The following is a 27074-nucleotide window of genomic DNA, read 5'->3' as shown; positions in this document are numbered from 1 at the left end:
CATCTCTTTGGACCCGGAGCGGCTGGATCAAGGTCTGGAGAACCAGCCTTGGTTTCCTCTAAGCATGGAGTCACTGGTCCGCGGACAAGTCCAAAGCCAGGGTTTTCAAGACCACATGCTGGGCCCTGCCACCCTTTTCTGGACTCTGAGGGAGAAGGGAGGGAAACAAGGAAGAACTACAGCATTTGTTTTGGGGGATGATAGTATTTTTTTTTTTCTCAAGCAGCTGCGAACTTACAGCACAGGTTCAATAATGGCTTTAGGAAGCCCCACATGTTGGGTGGATGAATCTGCTGGGACTCTGAGTTCCAGCTGAGAAAAATCCCCTTGCTTAGCAGGCATGTGCTAAACATTTCAGGGGTGGGTCTGGCTGGATACCTAACTCAGATCAAACGAGGCCAGGAGTCAATCTTTCTCTTGCTAACTCTTCATTCAAACTCCTCTTTGCGGCTTTCATTCTCAGCACACCCTCATGTGAAGGCTCGAAGAATCCAGGCTTCCATTCAGCTCGGCTAAGGAAAGAGTGCTTCTCTTCTTCTGAATAGCTCCACATTAGTCCCAGGACTGCTTCATCTCACTAACCTGCATAGTGTGTCCTGTCTGCTTAAACAAATCAGAAGGTCTGAAAAATGAAATGAGCAGACTGGTTGGGTCTGGCCCTCCTCCTGCTATTCCAAGGGCTTCCCAGGTGGCAATAGTAGTAAAGAATCTGCCTGCCAATGCAGGAGACAGAAGAGATCTAGGTTCAGTCCTTGGGCCAGGAAGATCCCCTGGAGTAGGAAACGCCAACTTACTCCAGTATTCTTGCCTGGAAAAGTCCATGGACAGAGGAGCCTGGCGGGCTACAGTCTGTGGGGTCGCAAAGACCCAGACACGAGTGAGCGACTGAACACACGTACACTGCTGCCTCAAAGGGAAACTGAGGCAATGATACCAGAAGATGGAACGAATGGAGGTCAAACAACAGCAGGACATGCCCTCAGCAGGGGCGTGTGGTGGTCTGAGTAGACAAGATTGCTGAGGTTACAGGCAGGGACAGCTCACAGGTCAGCAGTTCCAAAGACTGGTCACGGCCATGGCTCATAAGCTCCAAGGCTCTGGAGAGAGCAGGGAACAAATTTCATAAGCAATCCACACTTAGCAGCTGAATCGTCACAACTCCTAAATGGCAACCTGAATTCAGGGAAACTTAGAGACACCGGTGAGTCACTGTGTTTCGTGGAGAACAGGACTTACCCCGAGTCTTGAAAAATGGGTAGGACTAGATGGAAAGAGGCGGCAGGAACCACGCAGTTCTGTGAGAGTCCCGGCTAGGAGACTGGCCCCGGCTTCTGAGGGCCCTCAGCCTCTAGGAGAGGGGGTGACACATGGGCAAAAGTGGAAAGGAATTTGAGGGACCACACGAAGGCTCCATCACTAAGAGTAATGACTAACTCTTGTCTGTCCTCTTCCTTCTCTGATCTTCCTCTGATGTTTTAACACTGTCCATATTTTCACTCTGCTTTGGGCTAAATCCAGGTTTTTGTGTCTTGTGTTCTCATTGCTTGAGGAGCAGGGTTTAAGCCTCACACAGGAAAGCATTCTCAACAGGATGCCAGCACACAGTGGTCTGAAGCAGGCGGGGCCCTCACGCTTCCCCCCGTCATGGGCCTGCCACACTTGGCATCCTTACATTGAGATTTCAGGGTGGCCAAGAGACAGGTGCATGTTAGCAGATGTAAGCCATCCTATTGCTAGGAAAGGCAGCAGATTAGGTAGATCACTTGTAAGCAGAGATTAGTGCCTATTCGCACCTGGGAGAAAGCAAGGGCGGACTGGGGCACAAGACGGGTAGGAGGTGGTGGAAGTGGGGTGGGAGGGGCGCTGAAGAGGGAGGGGACGTGTGTCCACATGTAGCTGGTCCAGTTGTTCATACAGCAAACACTAACACAACATGGTGGAGCAATTATGCTCCAATAAAAATGTTAACTGGAAGAAATAAACAAAAGGCTCACAGCATGGTGCTCTTCAGTTTGGAAAGGGCAGTAAAAACACGCGTTTGCAGTCACAAAGACCTCACTTTAGTCACAGGGCACAGACTTTCAGCTATAAGATGAATAAATTCTGGGGATCTAATGTACGGTGTGCTGAATATGGCTATTAATACTGTACCATATTTGCTGAAATTTGCGAAGGTAATAGATTGTAAGTGTTCTCACCACACATAAAAAGCAGCAACTATATGAAGTGATGGATTTATTAGTTAATTTGATTATGGTAATCATTTCGCTATGTACATGTATTAAATCATCAAATTATACATCATTTAAAAAAATCAGGTTGTACAACCTTAAAAAAAAAAAGAACCTCAGTTTGAATCTGTGCTTAAAAGCTGGGAGGCAGAACTTCATCTCTTTAAACTGCAAGTTCCTCATCAATAAAACATGGACCATAAAACCTGTTTTTATTGCAAACATTAATAAAGAAGAAGGAAGTAAAGTCCGAGTTCTAAACATTATTTATTTATTTTTTTTGCACTCCCTCACCAAGGTCTTGGGACAGATTAACCTCTTTAAGCTACAACTTCCTCATCTGTAAAAATAAAATGATAGAAGCATCTAGCTCCTAGGGTTGTAGTTCAGATTAGATAACACACCCACAAATTCAACAGCTTCTAGCAACAGTAAGCAGTCAACCTGTGTTAAAGATGATGGTGGTGATGCTGAGGATATTAACTGTACAGTGTGGATGCCTGCAACTGTACGTGACAGAAAACCCAAACAGAAGTGACTTCACCTGTAAGGAAATGCTATTACTCACATGACGAGAAGTCCCAAGGTCAAGAAGCTCCAGAATGAGTAATTCATTGACTCAAAAATGTCATCAAGGAGTCACACTCTTTCCTGCCTTCACTGTGAGTTTCTCAACATGTAGGCTGTGACCTACCCTGGGTTAAAGCTCGCCGGGGCAAGATGGTGGACAACAACTCCAAATACCACATCCTCTTCTAACACTCTCCAAAGGTGGAGGAGAGCACATCTTTCTTTTCCAAGGAAACAGAAACATTTTCTGGAAACCCTCTATCAGCAGACTTTCCCTCATAGTGTAACAAGGAAGAAGCTTTGTATTCTATTATAATTTAATCGGTATGCTTTGGACCTAACAGAAGCAGAAGATATTAAGAAGAGGTGTCAAGAATACACAGAAGAACTATACAAAAAAGATCTTCATGACCCAGATAACCGCGATGGTGTGATCACTCACCTAGAGCCAGACACTCTAGAGTGTGAAGTCAAGCAGGCCTTAGGAAGCATCACTATGATCAAAGCTAGTGGAGGTGATGGAATTCCAATTGAGCTATTTCAAATCCTCAAAGATGATGCTGTGAAAGTGCTGCACTCAGTATGCCAGCAAATTTGGAAAAAGCAGTGGCCACAAGACTGGAAAAGGTCAGTTTCCATTTGAAGCCCAAAGAAGGGCAATGCCAAAGAATGTTCAAAGTACCACACAATTGCAGTCATCTCACATGCTAGCAGAGTAACGCTCAAAATTCTCCAAGTGAGGCTTCAGCAGTACATTAACCAAGAACTTCCAGATGTTCAAGTTGGATCGAGAAAAGGCAGAGGAACCAGAGATCAAACTGCCAACATCCGTTGGATCATTGAAAATGCAAGAGTTCTAGAAAAACATCTATTTCTGCTTTATTGACTATGCTAAAGCCTTTGACTGTGTGGATCACAATAAACTGTGGAAAATTCTTCAAGAGACAGGAATACCAGACCACCTTACCTGTCTCCTGAGAAACCTGTATGCAGGTCAAGAAGCAACAGTTAGAACTGGACATGGAACAAAGGACTGGTTCCAAATTCGGAAAGGAATACATTAAGGCTGTATATTGTCACCCTGCTTATTTAACTTATATGCAGAGAACATCATGAGAAACACTGGTTTGGATGAAGTACAAGCTGGAATCAAGATTGCCGGGAGAAATATCAATAACCTCAGAAATGCAGATGACACCATCCTTAAGGCAAAAAGAGAAGAGGGACTAAAGAGCCTCTTGATGAAGGTGAAAGAGGACAGTGAAAAAGCTGGCTTGAAACTTGACATTCAAAAAACTAAGATCATGGCATCTGGTCCCATCACTTCATGCCAAATAGATGAGGAAACAATGGAAACAGTGACAGACTTTATTTTCTTGGGCTCCAAAATCACTGCAGATGGTGATTGCAGCCATGAAATTAAAAGATGCTTGCTCCTTGGAAGACAAGCTATGACCAACCTAGATAACATATGAAAAAGCAGAGACATTACTTTGCCAACAAAGGTCCGTCTAGTCAAAGCTATGGTTTTTCCACTAGTCATGTGTGGATGTGAGAGTTGGACCTTAAAAAAGGCTGAGAACCTTCTCAGAATTGATGCTTTTGAACTGTGGTGTTGGAGAAGACTCTTGAGAGTCCCTTGGGCTGCAATGAGATCCAATCAGTCCATCCTAAAGGAAATCAGTCCTGAATATTCACTGGAAGGACTGATGCTGAAACTGAAACTCCGATACTTTGATCACCTGATGCAAACAGCTGTCTCATTCGAAAAGACCCTGATGCTGGGGAAAATTAAAGGCAGGAGGAGAAGGGGACAACAGAATACGAGATGGTTGGATGGCATCAGCAACTCGATGGTCATGGGTTTGAGCAAGCTCTGGGAGATGGTGAAGGAAAGGGAAGCCTGGCATGCTGCAGTCCATGGGGTCGCAGAGTCGGACATGACTGAGAGACTGAATAACAAAAATTGACCACTACAAGGATGTTGCCTATAAGCTCACATTATGTATATAGCCTATCTCTCAGAACCCTGCCTCCCAGGTAATGAGCTAAAATACCTTTGTTTAGCTCACAGGAAACATCCTGACCAGGCCAACCTATGAATGACTGCAGGAAGGAAGAAATGAACACATCCCCTCCAGAGGCTGACCCTAACAGGAAATGTTTGGCTTTACTCTCCCTCTTTTAGGTATTAAAGAAGAATGAATTCTAACTCAGGCAAGATGGTTCTTTGGGACGTAAGTCCACCATCTTGATCTGCTTGCTTTCCAAAGAAGGTTGCTATTCCTTGCCCCAACAACTCACCTCTCAATTTACTGGCTGAAGGACACTGGACTCACTAGCCAGAACTGCATACGCATGCTAATGCCTAAGACCATCACTGGCCTCTCAAGAGATAAACAACATCATGGTTCTGCTGGCAAGGAAGAAGCTGGGCACGGCTGCTGAGAAGGCAACCATCAGTCACTACAGTAATGGTGATGAAAACTCTGGGCAGGGACTACAGAGAGGAGAGCTGTGTGTGGGAGAGAGTAGAGAGGCACCTCAGTTGTTTCCTGTAAATTTTAAGAGAGGAATCCTTGGGGTCACAAAGTTCTACCCCAAATCTTGGCTCTGCCACTTTCTCATTGTGTGAACCTGTACAATTACTCACCATTTATGCCTTTGTTTCTACAGCTTAGGTCAATATCTAAAGGATGTTTGAGAATAAAATTAAGCCACACAGAGTAAGTAAGTAAGAAATAAGTGAAACTATCCTTAGCACTTCTGGCCTAGCAATCAGCACAGAAGTCAGATCAGTGGCTATGCCCACAGGCATGGGAGCGGTGGCGTCAACGCTGGACAACTTCTCTGGGGCCGCAGACCCACGTTCAGGCTGAGGTAAGAGACTAGGAATGTGGCTGTAGGACCAAACAGGATTCAATCTGCTCCCACTGCTACCATTGAGGAGCTATGTCACCTTGGAGAAGTTATTGAATCACCTCTTGCTTCAGTTTTTTCATAGGCATTAAGTCGTGGGATTAAACAAGTTAATACAAATGCCTGCCATGTAAACTGTCAACAAAGATCAGCTATCATTAACGGGTTTTCTCCTTTTGTAATAAGGATGCCCTTAATCTAGTCTGTCTCTCACTCACTTGGCAAATTGTCACTATAAGAGCAGCAGAGGGAAAACCTGGCTTTCAATTCTTGTTCCTTCTCTTAAAAAACTTCACGGTGTCAGGACATCATCAGATGCTTCATCAGATATGTGGTCAGCCCATCTACCTCTCTAGAGATGAAAGGCTCTGAATACAAAGTTTTGAAGACCAAAACTCAACATATAATGTCACCTTATTTATACTTCTGATAATTCTGATGCTTGTCTTTCTCTTTATCACCCATGCTCTTCTCTGGCTTCCTGCCTCGAACTTTCTTTCCTACTATGTCGTGACTTATCATCATCTTCAATCATTCCACTTTCCCTTCTACCCAAATCTTCACACATCACTACTAATAACCTTTCAAATGTGCCTCGAACTTGTTACTCTGGGATGGTGGTAAATACCTGTATATGTATTCTTTTTAATTTTTTAAAACTTCAATCTACTTCCCCCAGCCCACAGGAACTAGTGCTGAATCAGCATATGCAAAATGTTATTAATAGTAGGCACATGGTAGCCCTTATTATAAATGCTAAGTAAAATATATGATGTCAATATACATACTGCTGAAGTCCTACTGTGTGCAGGGGACTAAGCTCCTGAGATGACTCAGAAACAGCTCCTGCCCTCAGAGAGATATCCTACTCTAGTCTGGGAGTGAAGACTTGTCACTAAGGAAAAGGTGGAAGTTGTGACAGATTTCCTTCTCCTGGGTTCCAAAATCACTGCAGATGGTGATCGCATCCACGAAATCAGAAGACAATTGATTCTCGACAGGAAAACAATGACAAACCTAGACACTGTGTTGAAAAGCAGACATTACTCTGCCAACAAAGGTCCGTATCGTCAAGGCTATGGTCTTCCCAGGGGTCACATACAGTTGTGAGACCTGGACCATAAAGAAGGCAGAATGCCTTTGAACTGTGGTGCTGGAGAAGACTCCTGAAAGTCCCTAGGACAGCTGCTGCTGCTGCTGCTGCTAAGTCACTTCAGTCGTGTCTGACTCTGTGTGACCCCACAGACGGCAGCCCACCAGGCTCTGCCGTCCCTGGGATTCTCCAGGCAAGAACACTGGAGTGGGTTGCCATTTCCTTCTCCAATGCATGAAAGTGAAAAGTGAAAGTGAGGTCGCTCAGTCGTGTCCGACTCTTTGCAACCCCATGGACTGTAGCCTACAAGGCTCCTCCATCCATGGGATTTTCCAGGGAAGAGTACTGGAGTGGGGTGCCATTGCCTTTTCTGCCCTTGGACAGCAAGGAGATCAAACCAGTCAATCTTAAGGGAGATCAACCCTGAATAGTCACTGGAAGGTGAAGCTCCAGTATTTTGCTCATCTGATGCAAAGAGACAACTCATTGGAAAAGTCCCTGGTGCTGGGAAAGACTGAGGGCAGAAGGAAAAGAGGGCAACAGAGGATGAGATGGCTGGACAGCATCACCAATGCAATGAACATGAACTTGGGCAAACTCCGGGAGATGGTGAGGTACAGGGAAGCCTGGCGTGCTGCAGTCCATGGGGTCGCAAAGAGTCGGACACAACTGGGCGACTGAACAACAACAAACATTACCCATGAGCTACCCAGGTGGCGCTAGTAGTAGAGAATCCTCTGGCCAATGCAGGAGACACAGGAGACGTCGGTTTGATCCTGGAGCAGGAAGATCCCCTGGAGGAGGAAATGGCAACCCACTTCAGTATGCCTGCCTGGAAAATTTCAGGGACAGAGGAGCCTGGTGGGCTGAGTACACACACACACAAACATTACACATATAACTACTCAAATAAATATCTAAAGTAATAAAGGCCTTTTAGAAAGAATGATGAATTTCAATGGTTTTGAAATGAAAGTCATTGAAAATGCATGAGAAGGCAAATTTTCTCTAACAACCTTTAATATTCAACCTTTAATATTTCAAATGTTTGAGACTGTGTCATTTTTTTCCAGAACAGTGAAACCCAGATGATAACTTGTTACAAGTATAAATACTCACAGGTTTCATTTGTTTATCCTTTTCTGATCTGGCTTGAAGGTGAAGCAGAGGCTGGGTATGAGCATGGCAATGGTGACTTTGGCCTCTAAGCCAGGTGTTCAGCCCCAGAAAAAAGGATGCTCCCCAGGGTGATGGGGAGAAAAAGTGTTTACTGGATGGAAAGTGGAATGAAATTCCCTTTCAGATTTCAGTTACAGTCTGTGTTCTTTGTGGCTTTTGACATAGCAGAAACCAACTCAGACTGTCTCAAGCAAAACCATTCAAAAGGTTACTAGGAACTCACAGAATTCACAGGAGGCTAAAGTTCAGGCTCTGAAAACAGGCTGGAATCAAGGCTGCTCCAGAGAGTCTAAGGCATCAGGGTCTAGCCAGGCTCACTCTTAACATTCATGGGACCCATGACAAGCCTACAAATGGGGCCCAGGGCCTGTGCTCATGACCCTGTCTCATTCTAGTTCAGTTCACTCAGTCGTGTCTGACTCTTTGTGACCCCATGGACTGCAGCAGGCCAGGCTTCCCTGTCCATCACCAACTCCGGGAGCTTACTCAAACCCATGTCCATCCAGTTGGTGATGCCATCCAACCATCTCATCCTCTGTTGTCCCCTTCTCCTCCTGCCTTCAATCTTTCCCAGCATCAGGGTCTTTTCCAGTGAGTCAGTTCTTCACATCAGGTGGCCAAAGTATTGGAGTTTCAGCTTCAGCATCAGTCCTTCCAATGCATGTTCAGGACTGATTTCCTTTAGGATTGACCAGTTGGATATCGCTGCAGTCCAAGGGACTCTCAAGAGTCTGCTCCAACAACACAGTTCAAAAGCATCAATTCTTCAGCGCTCAGCTTCCTTTATAGTCCAACTCTCACATCCATATATGACTACTGGAAAAACCACAGCCTTGACTAGATGGGCCTTTGTGGCCAGCTGCACCGCATTTCACTCCACAAGGGGCCTTTACACACTGGTGAGAAGCTCTCATCCAAGCTCCTTCTATACACCACTCCCCTTCCAAAACATGCTCTCAGCTACCCTTTGGACCTGGGAGTGTAAACACTGTGGCCTGATTTGACCTCACAGCTTGGGGCATGGTATACCCAGATAATGATCTAGAAAAGAGGATATGGGATCCCGGTGGACAGAGGTGAAGCCAGAGGAATAACAGTGGCGTCCTCTTGCCTAGGCCTAGGAAAGGGAGATACCAGCCGCCAATGGCCAAACCTGCCACCTGTCCCCACCAAGGCTATTCCAAGGAAGAGGCATCACCTGCGTCCTTGGGCTTCCTCTCAAGACAATCAACAAAAGAAAAAAACCAGGGCACTGTGGGCACAGGCGATTGGCCAAACAGTCCTAAAGCAACAAAAACTTATGGCAGCACTTAAGACTTGTTTTCAATTTTTCACTCATTTTCACTCGTAAGCACTTCTCAATTCATAATAGCTATGCACTCTGTGTTCTTGGAGCATGCCTATCACCAATCCCACCCAAAAGAAAACAGATCTGTAGTCAATACTAAAAATTTTTAGTACACCCCAAGATCAGAGGCCAAAGAGTGTTTATTTGATCACTGCTGACATCACATCAACCTACCTTTCTACTTCTTTCCACATAACCCCAACCCCCACCCCCAAAGTCTCCACTCCCTTGGAACTAATGTAAATAAACAAGAGAATGAAGAAAGGTATCATAGACTATCAGTTTAAAAATCCCTCAGATAGGCACAAGAATCCTTTGACTATGGCAACAAGGAGAAACACAGTTCTAGGACAAGACAGGGCTAGAATGGGATCTACAACAGAAACATCCACCGTGGCTCTCTCCTGACCAATATACTGTCCTGGACATATACCCAAGACCCAAGGCAGGGAGGGAAACAGCATGCAATAGGGAAAAACAAGTCTGACGCCATATTAGACCTGTTCCTGTTACTTCAACCTTTGCACTCTGTTGCCTGGGCTTAGTCATGCTGGCTCTGCATCTTTTGTAAAAAGAATGTTGCCTATAGCCTGAATTATGCAGGTAAGGCTCTTCTCGAGGCTCTGACCTTTAAGAGTCCATTCACATGGCTGCTATCAAAAAGTCTACAAACAATAAATGCTGGAGAGGGTGCGGAGAAAAGGAAACCCTCTTACACTGTTGGTGGGAATGCAAACTAGTACAGCCACTATGGAGAACAATGTGGAGATTCCTTAAAAAACTAGAAATAGAACTGCCATATGACCCAGCAATTCACTGCCGGACGTACACACCAAGGAAACCAGAACTGAAAGAGACACGTGTAACCCAGTGTTCATCGCAGCACTGTTTACAACAGTCAGGACATGGAAGCAACCTAGATGTCCATCGGCAGACGAATGGATAAGAAAGCTGTGGTACATATACACAATGGAATATTACTCAGCCATTAAAAAGAATGCATTTGAGTCAGTTCTAATGAGGTGGATGTAACTGGAGCCTATTATAGAGAGTGAAGTAAGCCAGAAAGAAAAACACCAATACAGTATACTAACACATATGTAATAATGGTGATTGCAGCCATGAAATTAAAAGAGGCTTACTCCTTGGAAGGAAAGTTATGACCAACCTAGACAGAATATTAAAAAGCAGAGACATCACTTTGCCAACAAAGGTCCGTCTAGTCAAGGCTATGGTTTTTCCAGTGGTCATGTGTGGATGTGAGAGTTGGACTGTGAAGAAAGCTGAGCCCCGAAGAATTGATGCTTTTGAACTGTGGTGTTGGAGAAGACTCTTGAGAGTCCCTTGGACTGCAAGGAGATCCAACCAGCCCATCCTAAAGGAGATAAGTCCTGGGTGTTCACTGAAAGGACTGATGCAGAAGCTGAAACTCCAATACTTTGGCCACCTCATGCGAAGAGTTGACTCATTGGAAAAGACCCTGATGCTGGGAGGGATTGGCGGCAGGAGGAGAAGGGGATGACAGAGGATGAGATGGCTGGATGGCATCACCGACTCGATGGATATGAGTTAGAGTAACCTCCGGGAGTTGGTGATGGACAGGGAGGCCTGGCATGCTGCGATTCATGGGGTCACAAAGAGTGGGACATGACTGAGTGACTGAACTGAACTGAACGCATATATATGGAATTTAGAAAGATGGTAACGATTACCCTATATGTGAGACAGCAAAAGAGATAGAGATGTAAAGAACAGTCTTTTGGACTCTGTGGGAGAAGGCGAGGGTGGGATAATTTGAAAGAATAGCACTGAAACATGTATATTATCTTGTGAAATAGATCACCAGTCCAGGTTCAATGCATTTGACAGGGTGCTCAGGGCTGGTGCCCTGGGCTGACCCTGAGGGATGGGATGGGGAGGGAGGTGGGAGGGGGGTTCAGGACGGGGACACATGTACACCCATGGCTGATACACGTCAATGTATGGCAAAAACCACTACAATATTGTAAAGTAATTAGCCTCCAATTAAATTTTTTTTTTAAAAAAAGAGTCCATTCACATAGAGGTAAAAAGTTACGTAACAGAGAATAACAGATTTTATTGGAGTTTTACAGGAACATCACGACCTGACCTCTGTGGACAACTGCAACAACAAAGGATTCCTACACCAAGAAGTTTGCAGCAACCAACCATGTTCCTCCCTCACCTTGCCTTTGAAAATCCCTTGCTGAAACCCTTCTGGGAGGTTGAGGTTTTGGGGTCACGAGCCACCCATCTCCTTGCATGGCCCTGCAATAAACCAGCCTCTGCTCCAAACTCTGGAATTTCAGTCTGTCAGGCCTCACTGTGCATCATTGGGCATGTTAATTCACATACCGCAACAAGCAGAGAAGGAGCTTAGAGCATCAGAGGATTCTCACTAAACGGTCAGACGCCTTAAGTTTCTACGTCCAGTCCCCTACTTATAAAACAGAGAGACCTAGGTACTGAATGTGCAAAATAAACTATTTAATGAAAGCTTCACATGTATGCAGGTAACAAGGAGGGAAGGAAGTCATCTTCAGAAACACAGAAGCCTATGTGTACTGATTCATTACACATATTGTTACCTGGAAAAGGCAAGCTGCTGAACACTGTGACAAGTATGGGGAGAACTATGTGAAAATAAGGAAGAATTACAAGTACATTCATACCTGCATGTGTTTAAAGTATCCTGGAAGGTATATGAGTAAATTAAAGAAAGTGGTAGCAGGGACTGGTGGTGGGGGAACTGGGAAGGGAGGGAAAGTGATGTGAAAGCAAAGGAAACAGAAGCTGAGATGCCCTTGTCCATACTATTACCCCAGAGATTCATAAAAGAACAGAACATGTATATATGTTATCTGTTCAAACTATACAAGGAAAGTCAGCTGCAGGACTGGACGTTAACAAGGATGGCCCAACCCCTGTCAGAGAATACATCCTCCAAGAAGCAAAGTCAAGCAAATGGAATATTTTAAAAGAAATTGCTACCAAGTCCAAGCTCATTCTACATGATAAGCCAATATATCCAACATGAGCTGTTGAGGCAAGGAATATGACTTTATTTTGAAAACCGGCAGACTGAAAAGATGGCAGACTAATGTCTCAAAATAGTCATCTTATGGGGTCTGGATGACAGGTTCTCTTAAAAAAACAGAGAAGGGTGGAGGTGAGGAATTAACATTTAAAAGGCCATTAATCTTACAAATACCTCCTGGAATGGCTAGCCCTCTGACCTAGGGATCAAACCCATGTCTCTTACGGGGTTGGCAGGCAGGCGGGTCCTTTACACTGGGCCACCCTGGAAGCCCAAAGTTCTGAGCAAAGGCACTTTGGTTTAACATTCAAGCAGAGGGGCAGGGTTCTCTGAGGCATGCCATTATGTATAAACAGTATTCTTTTAGCAAAAAGCAATGGGAAGCAAAGATTAAAGAAACAGATCCAACATGGAGTCAAAATTGGCTCTTCCCTGCAGACAAAACCATTGGGAAATCCTGAGTTCCTTGACTGATGTATGATTAATTGAGACCTGGAATTTGCTTCCAGAATTTATTTCCTTTGTTTCTCTTGCTTCCTGTTTATTCCTTATGTAGAGGAAGCAAAAAAAAAAAAAAAAAAATCAGCAACATTATTTTCTAATATTTGGAGAAATAATTAAACACGGACAAAGGAAATTCAAAGAAGCCAAGAGGCACAAGAAAAAAGAAGTATTCAAATGCTTTAGCCAATTACTCGGAAATTTCTTAAATGCGCTCAGAAATGTAGAAGGGCAGATCTGCCAAAGAGAAAGGAAATTTGAAGGCATGGCAAAGGTGAACAAAGACTATCATGAAAAAGAAATCAAAACCTACACTCTTTCCAAAGAGGAAAGAAACGAGGAATTCAAATTATTGATCTATTAACAGAATACTTACCCTACACTTGTAAAAAACAAAAAGAAGAGTTGCGGGTATGTTAAAGTTCTGAATATTCCTAAGTAAATAGAGTTTCAATTAGTAAAAGGGCAAGAAAGATGATACTGTTTGAAAGAACATGGCTTCAAAATTGTTTTAAAAGATTTATTCTTGTCTATTAAAAATGTGAACTGAGGAGTAACAGGACACTTGGTGCTTCACTCCAAAGTAAGTCCAGGGGTTAAGGAAGCTTCCAGAATGCCACAGTGGTAGCAGACAAGAATGTCCTGATTGCCATCACTGCAATGACCCTGAGGCGCCCCCAGGATCCTGGATCGGCTCCAACCAGGGTTTCCATCAACTGGTGCATTAAACAAGAACTACAGGGCTTTGCATCCAGTATTAGCACACAAGCCCCTTCCCTCAAAAGAAACTCACCTAGCGCATCTGTCCTTATCATTGCACAGAAGGAAAATGTGGGCGTAGAGGAAGGTGGGAAGCAAAGGAAGAACAGGGCTAGGAGGTAACTCACTACAGAAGAAAGGCGAGAAGCCAGGGGTAACTTCTAATGACCCTCGTGGGAGCAGGGTGACTTTACAAACAGCATCTGATTTAATCCTTACAACCACTCAGGGAAGCAGGCACTGTTCCATTCAGTCCAGTTCAGTGGCTCAGTCGTGTCCAACTCTTTGTGACCCCATGGACTGCAGCACGCCAGGCCTCCCTGTCCATCACCACATCCCAGAGTTTACTCAAACTCATGTCCGTTGAGTAGGTGATGCTGTCTAACCATCTCATCCTCCGGTGCCCCCTTCTCATTTTGCCTTCAATCTTTCCCAGCATCAGGGTCTTTTCCAATGAGTTAGTTCTTCACATCAGGTGGCCAAAGTATTGGAGTTTCAGCTTCAGCATCAGTCTTTCCAATGAATATTCAGGACTAATTTCCTTTAGGATGGGCTGGTTGATCTCCTTGCAGTCCAAGGGACTGTTATTCTCTCTGCTTTTCAACTGAAGAAACAGGTGTCAGGAGGTTAGGGACTTGCCTGAAGTCACTCAGCTCCTGCAAGCTGCTACGCTTGGAGGGGGCTGGGAAGGGGGGACGGATGGGGGTGGGGTAGCTCAGAATCTCCCCCCAAGCGCCTTAACCTCACTTCTATCAGGGCCAACCTAATTTCACACATGGCCTATATTCCCTTGTGCCCAAGTTAATTTGTAAGATTGTCCTACATTTCCCCTTAGAGTGACGCTATTTGAAGGCTCTTCGTCACCAGGGCACAAACATCTTTTCTAATGGGTACTGTTTCTGCTAATGAAGGCAGACTGAGAGCTGGACAGGGCAGGAGGGCAGTTTCTGACTCACCCTCTTTGGCTTCCTCTATGAAAATGGACCCTGGCGATTCAAAAGAAGCAAGATGATCAAATGCATGGCTGGAATACCACTCTTCAAATGGCTGAAAAACATTTGAACATGGCTTCTGTCTGACCCAGAAATCAGGCTTCTACAACTGAAATCTGTTCAGACATTCACCCAAAATATCTCTGCCTCTCCTTTCTCCCAAAGTGCCTCTGGAACCATAGAACATCTCCACTCAAGTATTCTGGAACACCTCCTCCCATTGGCAAAGGAGGACCGAAGTGATCTAATTTTAGGGTCTAACAGTTGGCATGCAATTAAAACTATATTTATTATGGGCTTCAGAGGAGAATAATTTATTTATGGGTAAATTAGGATCACTGTAATACAAACATGCTCCCACGGATTGGGAATTAGCTATGCTCAACCAGGGACCGTAAGAACTCTGCCATTTTTACAATATGGGGCTCTCTGTTTCAAAACAAGCAAGAGATCAGATGCTTCAAGTCCACTCTATACCATCACTTCCAAGCCCTGTGGCAGGGTGCTAGTCAAGACTGTATTTTAGCATTGGTTATGATCTGAGGAATTTGATCAAAGGAAACTATAAACAAGATGTGTTCCCCTTCCTGAAAAGGTATTATACCAGTGTTAAAGTTCAGAAAAGCAGACTCAGACTATTTTGACTTTGTTTTTTGCTTTCCAAAGTTGACCGACCAGAAATTCAGGCTGGAATAGATGAGTCTAATTAAGCTGATTTATTTTGTGTCATTGAATTAGGTAGAAGAGCATGCCTTATTATTTAAATAATGAGAAATACCAGCAGAATAAGTGAAATCACTTATAGTGTGCAACCACAGTTCTCCCGAGAACAAGGTTTCTATAACACTCCTGTCTGCCAGTTTAGTATCACCTTTTATTTTCTGTTTAGGAGATTCTCAACCTGGTCATAGAATGTCCCCACCTTCACCACAGTGGCTTTACAAAAATACATAAAGTATAGAAAAGTACCAGAAATTATGTGTCCCTCTCAACTCAAAAACTATATCACAATATTCTGTGCAGAGTAAAACATTTTGATTTTAAACTTGTTTTTGTGTCCTGATACAGGAAAAAATCTAAAAAATAGAGCTAGGATCTAGTTGTATAGCTCCCTGTCATCTGATCTTTTTCCCCCAGGTTGAGGAACTTATATTATTGGTAACCAGTGTCTACATTCTCTGGATTACGTGTTTCTGCATCTTCTTTTTCTGCCCCACTCACAAGCATGTACTGGCCCAGGCAGAAGTGCTTCTACATGATTTACAACTAGGACCTTAATGGTTTAACCCATTCAGCATAAGGAGACATGAGAGTTGATAATTACCCCCTCATTTCCCACCCAAACTGAATACACAGGCATCCTCCTCTTGGGTCAGTCTTCATCATCACTGAACCTATTTTATTTTCACGGAAACATTTATTACTAAATGAAATAGTCTTGTTCATTTTTTCATGTAATTGTTTAGCATCCATCTGTTCTTAGAACATGATTTCCGTGAGGTTAGAGAACTTGTCTTTGCAATTCATTCTCGTGTCCCAGCATCTAGAAGACAGCCTGGCACATACAGATAGTCGATCAAAGTTTGCTGAAGGAGTGAATTCCCCAACGATTCTGGGGAGTACAAAGGATTTGCTCTGAAAGAGAGTACTCAAGGTTCTGAGACTCTTCCAGATAGAAGGAGTCTTATAAGTCACTCAGAGTTGGCAAATTTTTGCTAAAGGACCGGACAGTTGTATTTCAGACTTTGTAGGCCTTACAGTCACGGCCATGACTATTCACGTCTGCTGCCACCCATGAAAACAGCCCTAGGGAAGGAACATTTGTGAATGAGCCTGGTTGGGTTCCAAGAAAACTTCATGCACCAAAAAAAAAAGAAAAAAAAGATCAGTGGTGGGACCTCCCTGGTGGTTCAGGGGCTAAGACTCCAGGAGCTCCCAATGCAGAAGGTCCTAGGTTTGATCCCTCAGCAGGGAACTAAGTAAAACCCATATGCTGCAACTGAGTTTGCATGCTGCAAGTAAAGATCCCACAAGCCACAACAGAGACAGAAGATCCCACGTGCTGCAACTAAGACATAGTGCAGCAAATAAATACTAAAAACCAAAACAGTCAGTGGTGGGGTTGACGCGTGCTGACTCCTTCTAGACCACCGGTCTCCTGCCCAGTGACTTCCTAAGAATACCTTTCACCAAGGGCAATAAAAGAAAATATAAGGATGTTTCTGTGAAGCTTTTCATAATGCTAATTTTTTTCATCTTAAAAGCTGTCCTTTCTTCTGCATCTATGTCCTTCCTTACTTTTTCAGTCTTCAAAAGTATTTCTTCAGGTAAAATATGGTTTATAGCAAATTATTCACTTTGTATTGTCAATATCCCTTCCTGGAAAAAGAAAAGTTGGGCACACTGATGGAATTCCAAAACACTTCTTGGAAAATTTTTTCTATCCAAGAAATTCAAACAGCGGAGAACTACTACGGTTCAAGCCCAGAGATGTCATTCTACAACCCGATTCTTATTTAAGGTCAAGAGAGTCCTTTCTATTTAGGATGAACAGAAGGGATTACTGAAAAGCTCCTAGAAGTTCGTGGAATCTGGGAGTACAGAGAAGTAAGCGCTAGAAGAAAGCCACCCCGCGCCCTGACTGTGCTGGCGGAACACAGGCCTCTCGACCGCCTGAATCCACACCAGCAGGGGCTGGACGCTAGAAACGCCGCCTCAGCGGCCCCAGAAGAGCAGACGCCTCCAGCACCACGCCGTCAAAAGGACCGCGCTCCAGCCCACTCCCAGGCCTAGCCGCTGCCTGCCAGCTTGCACGCACGCCTCGTCTCACAGATCCCCGGATTGAGCTGAAGCAGCATCACACGCAGAGAGCCCTGGGGCCAGGCGGGTGGGAAAGAAATGCTCTGCGCTGCAGCCTCTCCGATCAGGAGTCAAGAGAAAAGGGCATTGGAGTGCGTGCTGAGTAAACCAGCTTCCGGCACCTTCCCTGAGAATCGGGAGGCCCAGAGCTCTTCCCCTTTATCTCTACACCTGTTCCGACTGTTCCAGAGGACAAGGAAGCATTGGCCTCAGGATCTGTGGCATAAGCACATTTCTAAAAAGAAAAGTAGCAGATCCAAGGGGTGCCTGGAGGGTTGACACCACCGGAATATTTCAACTGAATACTGTAGAACTTTTTACTCAGATAATTCAGACCTCAAAAAGTTCTACCTGATCATTAAGGCAAAAGGTAAGAAACAAATTAACAACCCCCACCCCCCACCCCAAAAAAACCCTTAAAATCTGAATAATCACTTCAGTCATTTTTTGTACTTATAGACATATCCTGAAACCCTGCAGTTCAATAGGGTGTGGTGAGGAGCTGCTTTTTCTAAACAATGCACATACCTCTCAGACCTGAAGGGCCATGTTAATAAAGCTACCTGCTCCTGAACACAGAGGATTCTCTTAAACAAAGCAAACCAATGAAATCACATTAGCTTATTTTCAACTATTAATAGTTCATTACTGTGAACTAAGAGCTGGAAACAGCACAATTACACAAGGAAAGTTTGACTTATAATGAAAGTTGTTTGATGCGGTATTAATAATTCCACTAATCCGGGACTAAAGTAAACACAACAAAGTTTCAGTAATTGTTACACTTGGACAGTGGAATTATAATGACAGTCATTTTTTTTTTAATTTCAAAAATATATATAGCTGTCCCTCAGTATCTTCAGAGAACTGGGTTCAGGACTCCTGAAGCGCAAAATCCACAGATACTCAAGTCCCTTATACTGTATTAAATGGCATACATAGCATTTGCCTATAACCTATGCACATCCCCTGTGTATACTTTAAATCATCCCTAGGTTATTTACAATATGTAACACAATGTAAATGCCATGGAAGTAGTTACCAGGGCACAACAAGCTCAAGTGCTGCTTTTTGATCCTTTCTGGAATTATTATTCTGAATACTTTCTATTCACAATTGGTTGGGTCTGTGAATGTGAACCTGTGAATACAGAAGGCAAACTGTATATACTATGTATACATCATCCTTTTTTAAACAAAGTGCAATTTACTACCAAGAGATATCAGTACATAGGAATCTATTCATAATGCATTTATTATTTTTACCCCTTCATTAAATATGTATAGTTCATTAAGTTCAGGACTGTATTTAAAATATGTGAAAATGTTAGTCTGACGCTTTGCGAATATATGCACCTAAAAAGATATTTGAGATATCATCCTCTTCTCAAGGTCACAGCTGAATCAACAAAACCGAATAGCCAATGATGTCACTACAAACTCTATAAAAGGCATAAGTGTTCTTAGAGTATCTGTGTTAAGAGAAACTGTTTGTTTTTGAGGAAAGAGGTGTGAATGCTGATGTGCGCCTATAATTACTGAATGGACAGTTTATTATCCCGTGAGGGGCGGTGGGGCTGGGGAGGATTTGAACGGTGAACACTGCCTTGTAGTGAAGAAAATAAAAGACTCACACCCAGAGTGGTTCCTGTTTACCAGACCTCAGTTCAGCAGTGTCCTCAATTTATAGAACTCAATAATCAAACATATCACTGGTGATTATTTGCATACCAAGCCCTCTTTTGACGTGTTGCCCTTTTTTGACAACATGTCGAAAAAGTTATGGCCACTGCATTTTCCAAAAAAAACAAAAGACAAAAGATGTTATATGTGTCGGTCTGTTTAGGTTGTTATAATAAAATACCAGAGACTGAGTGCTTATCAACAACAGAAATTCTCTCTCACAGTTCTGGAGGCTGGACGTCTGAGATCAAGGTTCTCGGAGACTCAGTGTTTAGGGCCTGTTTCCTGTACAAGTGGTCTTCTCACTGTGTCTTCCCGGGCTGGAGGGGGTGGGGAGCTCTCTGAGGTCTCTTTTCTGGGGACACCAATCCCATTCATGAGGGCTCTGCCTTACCACCTAACTGCCTCCCAAAAGTCTCACCTCCTGATACCATCACACTGGGGATAGGGTTTCAGTGGATGAATGTGGGGGTGGAGGACACAAACGTTCCTCCTGAGCATCACACCCAAGCGTTTGCAAAGAGCAGGCTGAAAAGACTGCCCAGCAGGGTTCCGAACCCCAGAGCCAGGCCCCTCCCGCGCTGCTTTTTTCTAAGAGCTTTCATTTACTCAGGTAGAAAGCAAGACTTTAAAGCAGTGGGACCTAATCCTGTCCTAATCCTCTTCCTTTGGCTTATATGACAATTCTCTCCTGGGCTTGTGGTCAATTTTCCAATCCAGGAGTCCTACTGGAGTGGCACCCGCACAGTTCTGAGGCCTGTGTCTCCACCAGCACTGGAAATCTGGCAGCCTCTGGAATGTGTTTACATTCCCGGGCTTCACTCACAAAGAAGCCGTCTTGTTTCATCGATGTCTAGGTTGCAACTTGCTCGCATTTTTATAAAAATGGAGCTGGTATTAGGGCAAAGCTGAGTCTACTGGCTATAAAAAGGGTTGTGTCACCAAGGAACAAAACCAGAAGCAATGTGTGGTCCTCCCAACTACAGCATCTCCAGGGAGAATGGAGCTAATGTCTGCACAGGGATTTGGAGTTAAACCACGTGTCTCCTTCTTCCAGTCTATTCACTTCTACTGACCTAAACAGAGGCTGAGAAATTAAAAAAAAAAAAAAGCAGCATGTCCATAGTTGGCTCAGACTTATGCTGTCAGGGTTGACAGCCTTCAGCTTTGACAGATGTCAGCTGCTGGGGTCAGAGAGGCATCTGGGAACACGCTCACCGTTTGAAGCAGCCGGCAGATTTAGCAGTAAGGCCTGAGTGTCTGGTAAGTGGTTTCAGATAAACAAAACTTTCATCCATCCTGACCTAGCTACCTGGGTGGCATGTCGGTGTCCTGGGGAGAAAGAGCCTTGTGTTCCAGCACTGATAAAGCTCTCCAAACTCCACAAAGCTCCAGAACTGACGCAAGCCTTGGCAGCGGTGATCTGGCAGCTTCGCATCTGTACTACCTGCCTGGAAGCTGACAGCTATGCAGGCTTTGAAAGGAAGACTGTGCTCAACATGAGGATGACTTTTTTTTCCTTAGGAAACAGAGAGTCAAATTAACAGAATTTTTAATCTTAGAAAGTAGTGAGCACCTTAGCACTGCAAATGTTTAGTGGACATTAAAAAATTGGATGGAAAGTTGACCTCTACGGTCTCTTCCAGGGTCTTATGCTTCTTGCTGAAAAGTAGACTCAAACGAGCCATTTTTCTCTGCCACTTCTGTTCAGCTCATTTACATATGCATGAGAAACTGTTACGTATCAAGAGTCAAGAAACCCACTTTCTTACCTGACTGTACCACTGTGATGGTTAATTTCATGCATCAACTTGACTAAGCCACAGGATGCCTGGATATTTGGTCTGTGTATTTCTATTTGTTTTGGGGTGGAATTAACATTTATATCAACAGGTTTAACATTAGACTAACATTTTAATCAGTAAGGCAAATTGCTCTCCCTAATGTGGGTGGGCCTCATGACCTTCCCTCAAGTGAAAGAGAATTCTCCAGCAGACAGCCTTGGGGCTTGATCTGCACCAATAGCTCGCCCCAGTCTTGACCAGCCGGCCCCTCCTGCACCCTTGGACCTGCCAACCTTTACAACTGTGTGAGCCAATTCCTTATAACAAATCTTTCTCTAGAGACTCACAGGCTTAGAAAATGAACCTATGGTTGCTGGTGGGGTGGTGGGGGTGGTGATGGGATACTTAGGGAGTTTGGGAAGGCCATGGATCACCAACAAGGACCTATCATATAGCACAAGGAACTCTACTCATCGTTATGTGCCAGCCTGGACGGGAGGGGGACTGGGGAGAGACTGGATACAGGTATCTATATGGCTGAGTCCCTTCACTGTTCACCTGAAGATCACAACATGGTTAATCGGCTATGAAAGTGTTAGTTGCTCAGTCGTGTCCAACTCTTGCAATCCCATGGACTGTAGCCCACCAGGCTCCTCTGTCCATGGAATTCTCTAGGCAAGAATACTGGAGTGGGCAGCCATTCCCTTCTCCACGAGATCTTCCCGACCCAGGAATCAAACCTCGGTCTCCAGCACTGCTGGCAGATTCTTTACTGTCTGAGCCACCAAGGAAGCCTAGTGAATTGGCTATACCCCAATAAAAGATAAAAAGTTTACATTTTGAAACAAATAAATCTCTTTCTCTATACATTCATATCCTATCGATTCTGTTTCTCTGGAAGATCCTAACAACTTTCTTCTCAGTCTCCTTTTCAGCCTCCATTTTCCAATCTAAATGACAACAGCATTCTAATGTTGAATTCTCAAAAATCTTGCCTGTGTAAATCTCCCCATAGGTGAGATCAGCCAGACCCATGACTTGAAATATCATCATCCTGACACTGACAGCTATATTCCAGCCCCAATCTCTCCTCAGAGTTACAGACTGGACTACACTTCACATTTCTTCTTGGATGTCCAATAAGATCCCAAGTGTAACATCCCAGACAGAACTCTGCCCTCCACTCCCACCCTCTCCCCACTCCACTCACCCATCTTAAATTAATGGTACCACCATATACCTAGTTGCTCAGGCTCAATACTTAGAAGGCATCCTTGATTCCCTGTTATTCCTTCATATCTAATATTCAAAACTTTAACAAGATGTATCAGTCATATCCAAAACATATCCCAGCTCTGTCCACTGATCACTTCCACCACCTTGTCTCCCTCCATCCTAGCTCCTCTCCATCTCTTCTCCCTAGAGCTGTCAGTGGCATTTTCAAACACGAATCTGACTGCATCGCTCTGTACTCGACACCCTCCTGTGGTTTTCATCATGCTCAGAATAAAATCCAAACTCCTAATCAGGGCCTAATTCATGGCAAATAGATGGGGAAACAATGGAAACAGTGACAGACTTTATTTTGGGGGGCTCCAAAATCACTGCAGATGGTGACTGCAGCCATGAAATTAAAGGACGGTTGCTCCTTGGAAGGAAAGTTATGACCAACCTACACAGCATATTAAAAAGCAGAGACATTACTTTGCCAACAAAGGTCCATCTAGTCAAAGCTATGGTTTTCCCAGTGGTCATGTATGGATGTGAGAGTTGGACTATAAAGAAAGCTGAGCACTGAAGAACTGATGCTTTTGAACTGTGGTGCTGGAGAAGACTCTTGAGAGTCCCTTGGACTGCAAGGAGATCCAACAAGTCCATCCTAAAGGAGATCACTCCTGAACATTCATGGGAAGGACTGATGCTGAAGCTGAAACTCCAATACTTTTGCCACCTGATGTGAAGAACCAACTCATTGGAAAAGACCCTGATGCTGGGAAAGACTGAAGGCAGGAGGAGAAGGGGATGACAGAGGATGAGATGGTTGGATGGCATTACTGACATGATGGACATAAGTTTGAGTAGGCTCTGGCAGTTGGTCATGGACAGGGAAGCCTGGCGTGCTGCAGCCCATGGGGTCACAAAGAGACACGACTGAGCAGCTGACCTGAAGTGAGTGAACCAGGGTCTCAGAGTCATGACACGCTCCCCTGCTCCTCTTTCTGAACTTCTGTCCTACCACTCACCTCCCCTGGTCTTCCTGCTACTTCTGGAACATCTGAGCTGATTTCCCTTCAAGGATTTTACTTTTGCTCAGTCCTCTGCCCCAAAAATTCTGTCCACAAATCTTCACAATAGCTTCCTCCTTTCCCATATTCACGTGTCAGCTTAAACCTCACGTCCTAAGAGGGGTCTTCCCTAACTACCCTATCTCCTTTACCCCCTGCCCTCTCACCCCTAGGACTGCTGGGATTTCTTCACAGCACGTGTGCTTGCCTTGAATCAGGGTGACCTCGAGACAGAATTTATACCACTTGCTTCCTGGGTCTGGATCTTAGGACCCAATTGCAGAAGAGGCTGGGCTTCCAGACTACCCCAAACTTACCAGTCAGTACCCCCAAACTTACCAGTCAGTACCAAAGGAAATTCCCGCCTTATAACCAGTTAAATCCCGACAGCAAGGACAAAGAGACAAAGGTCTCCAGAAGTGCATGTAAAAGGTACATTCTGGGCCTGATCTGGGTGTACAGACCGCATGAGGGCAGGAATGAAAGGAAAGGCACTTAAAGCTTCAATTTAGAAAATCTCATTATCACTCACAAGTAGAGTGTAGAGCCAGTCACTGCTGCTGGGTTTCAGAGAGTGGCAAAAAAGACTGGGTGTTCTGTTTTACAACTGTTAAGAAAGTGACAAGTTGCCAAGCACTTGTTTATAGAGTCCCTGACTCCTTGCCCTCATAGTCATGACTCAGTCCATCAGCAGTCCTTCAAGAACTACCTCTAAGCGTTAGCCTGCGTCCTTCCATTTCCAGGCCCATTACCAGCAGCACCATCTTTCATCCAGACTAGAGTAAGAGCCTTCTACAGGTTTCCCAGCTTCCACTCAAACAACTGATTCTCCCAACAGCGGCCAGACTTATCATTCAATAACAGGTCAGAAACCTCTAGTGACTTCCCGTCCATCACACCCCAAAGAAGACCCAGATTCCTCCACACGCCCATGCAGGCAGACACCACGCACCTGCCAGCCCCTCCTGCCTGGGTGCTATGTCCTTGCCCCCCTTAAATAACCAGGCTGGAGCACCCATCTCAGGACCTTACGCTGCTATTATCTCTGTCTCAAACACTCTGTCTCCTGAGGGTGGTACAACTCCCTCCCTGCTACCCCTCAGGTCTCGGCACAAACAGTGGACCCACCTGCAGACCAATCTTCTAAACCCGCTCCACATCCCCGTCCCTACTCACTCTCCATCCCTCCACATTGCCCTTATTTTTTTCCTGCAGAGCACATAAGAATGTCTGAAATTATATGTATATGTCTCTCTTCTATTGGAAGATAAGCCCTCTGAGAACAGGAAGTTTGTCTTTCCTGCTGATTCCCAGATCCTAAGACACTGCCTTTCACATGGCATGCTCTCCATCAATACCAGCTGGATGAATGAATTCTCCTACCATGTTTATTTCCATGAACGATTTATAACCCCAGGTATCATAACAGAGAAAGCTTACCTGAGTGCCATAAAGGCGAGAACAGGTGCCTGAAAATGTGCTGGTATGTGAGACACAGAACTGGGTGGGCCCTGAGAGGCCCCAGTCATTTCAGAGAGCCTCCTACATGGCACCAGATCACACGGCCACTGGAAGGCTGGCAGTACTTCCCTGACTTCTGTACCTTAAAGATCTTTGCCAAGAATTCCTATTCACTTGAGGGTACAGTAATTCAGAGGATGAAATATGAGGAAGCACCTGTTCTTTAGCAGCCAAGGGAACCAGAAATCGAGGCCATCCAGAATATTTAGGCCTGTGTCCTGACATCACAGATGCTGTCTGATCTCCCCTGCAGTTGTGACCCTACTTCAGTCTCTAAAAACGGAAGTCAGTAGATGGTAAGTGTAGTGGCAAGAACTCTGCACTTGGAGTGAGAAAACGTAAATCTGAAGTTATAAGTAATGACACTCATGGCCTTGTGACTGGTCATTTCAGATGAACTCATCCTCTTATGTGTAAAGTGGAGACTATGGCCCCGACCTGACAGGTTACCATGGAGCGTCAGCAAGGTATGACTGACCAAGTCCAGCTCAGTGCTTACACGGAAGTCCTCGGTGCACGCTTGCTTCCTTCAGCCTTCAAGCTGGAGGTCACTGTCTTTCGTCCTTCAGACACTCATAAAAGAATGACTTGGCAGGCCATTTTCTGAGCCTTGCCTGGTCAGATGAGCTACATCTAACTGTCTAGAGATACCGTCTCCTCTGGATAGTAACAGCTTTAGATTTTGAATTTACATTGTCTTCAGTCTGTTTTATTCTCAGTGCATCACTAAAATGACAAACTGCCTTCCTCGGAATGTATCAGGAATTCTGTTTCTTAGCAACACCCCTCCCACAGGCAATAAAAGACAGAACATAATTCCCTTTGGATATTAGGAATCTGCTACGAAGTGAAGTCGCTCAGTCATGTCCGACTCTTTGCGACCCCATAGACTTTAGCCTACCATGCTCCTCTGTCCATGGGATTCTCCAGGCAAGAACACTGGAGTGGGTTGCCATTTCCTTCTCCACATAATACTGAAAATATGGCCAATTTCCTCTTATACGCAGGATAGAAATCAGGTCTCCCTGTCTGAAAGACAATACAATTGGGATCCTTCGAAGCAAAGCTTTGAAAATTTAGGCACATTTCTCATTCCAGGACCTGCTACTGCAGGGCTCGATCTTACAGATATTACAGAATTTTGATGTATTAGGTCTCACAGCCTGGCTCTTCATGATTCAAAATTAAGAAAGAAGCTTCTTTAATTCTAAGCTCTCTCCTCCTACTATACATTCCAAGTTCATCTCTCAAGAAAGTACAACTTACTAGTCTCGAAAACCAGCTGCACTCTTCAGTTTTATATTCTGGATTTCAGAAAATAAAAAATTCACATTTTTGATCAAGTATAAAGTAACCTCACTGTACGTATTAAGTTTGTTTGAGGATTAAAATACAAATAAATTCAGCATTTGTTATCTACTATTCCACCAAAAAATAGTAACAGCTACTTGCATTTATTAAAAAAAAAATTATCATGTGCCAGGTGTTCTATTTAGCACTTGAAATGCTTTATTTACTCCTCAGAAAAACTTTGTGAGGCTGGCATCAACTCTCATGAACTATGGAACTGAAGCTCAAGGTCACAGAGCTAGTAACAGAGACCCATGTGTCAAGTAATATATTAATCTTTACAGTCCAATAAATTATTTGTTTTAAATTTTGTGTTCTGCTCATCACTGCCATTGACCTGACTTGTTGAATCTAACTGAATGAATAAATAAAATCACATGGAATTTTACATTTGAGAAGGCAGTATTCACTAGCTACCTAAGAAAACTGAACATCCATAATTAACACTTAATCCTTTAACACTGTAATGTTATGTTACAAAGAAGGTATGCTGAATGAATTCACTGCAGTGAAAAATCTCCAATGAGCTTTGATTTATTTTCTAAACCTAAGTTTCTCACTCACTACCGGAGCCAAACTATTTTCGCAGCTGTTTGATAGCCGGGGTGATTGACCACCTCCTCCCTGCGGCTGCACGGCTGTCCTGGGCTTGTGTGACAGGAGACAAGCAAGCAACACAAACGTGGTCACAAGTATTTAAAGTGTGTTCCCATGGATGGACCCCATTTGGTCTGAGACACCTGACTGAATGGCTCTCATTTTCTAGGGCTACAGACAGTGTTGCCATTATAATTAAATAAGTCACTCCTTGACTTGAGCACAAGCACTCTAACAAATACACTATCTGTGATGCTGTTGGTACAGTCCAACGAAGTGCATTACTTCTTAGTCACATATTTAATCATGTTTTGGGAAGGATCTTTCTCTCTTCTCTATACATACA

This window comes from Dama dama, chromosome 12, assembly GCF_033118175.1.
Source record: "Dama dama isolate Ldn47 chromosome 12, ASM3311817v1, whole genome shotgun sequence".
NCBI lineage: Eukaryota > Metazoa > Chordata > Mammalia > Artiodactyla > Cervidae > Dama > Dama dama.
This window is presented reverse-complemented; position numbering follows the sequence as displayed.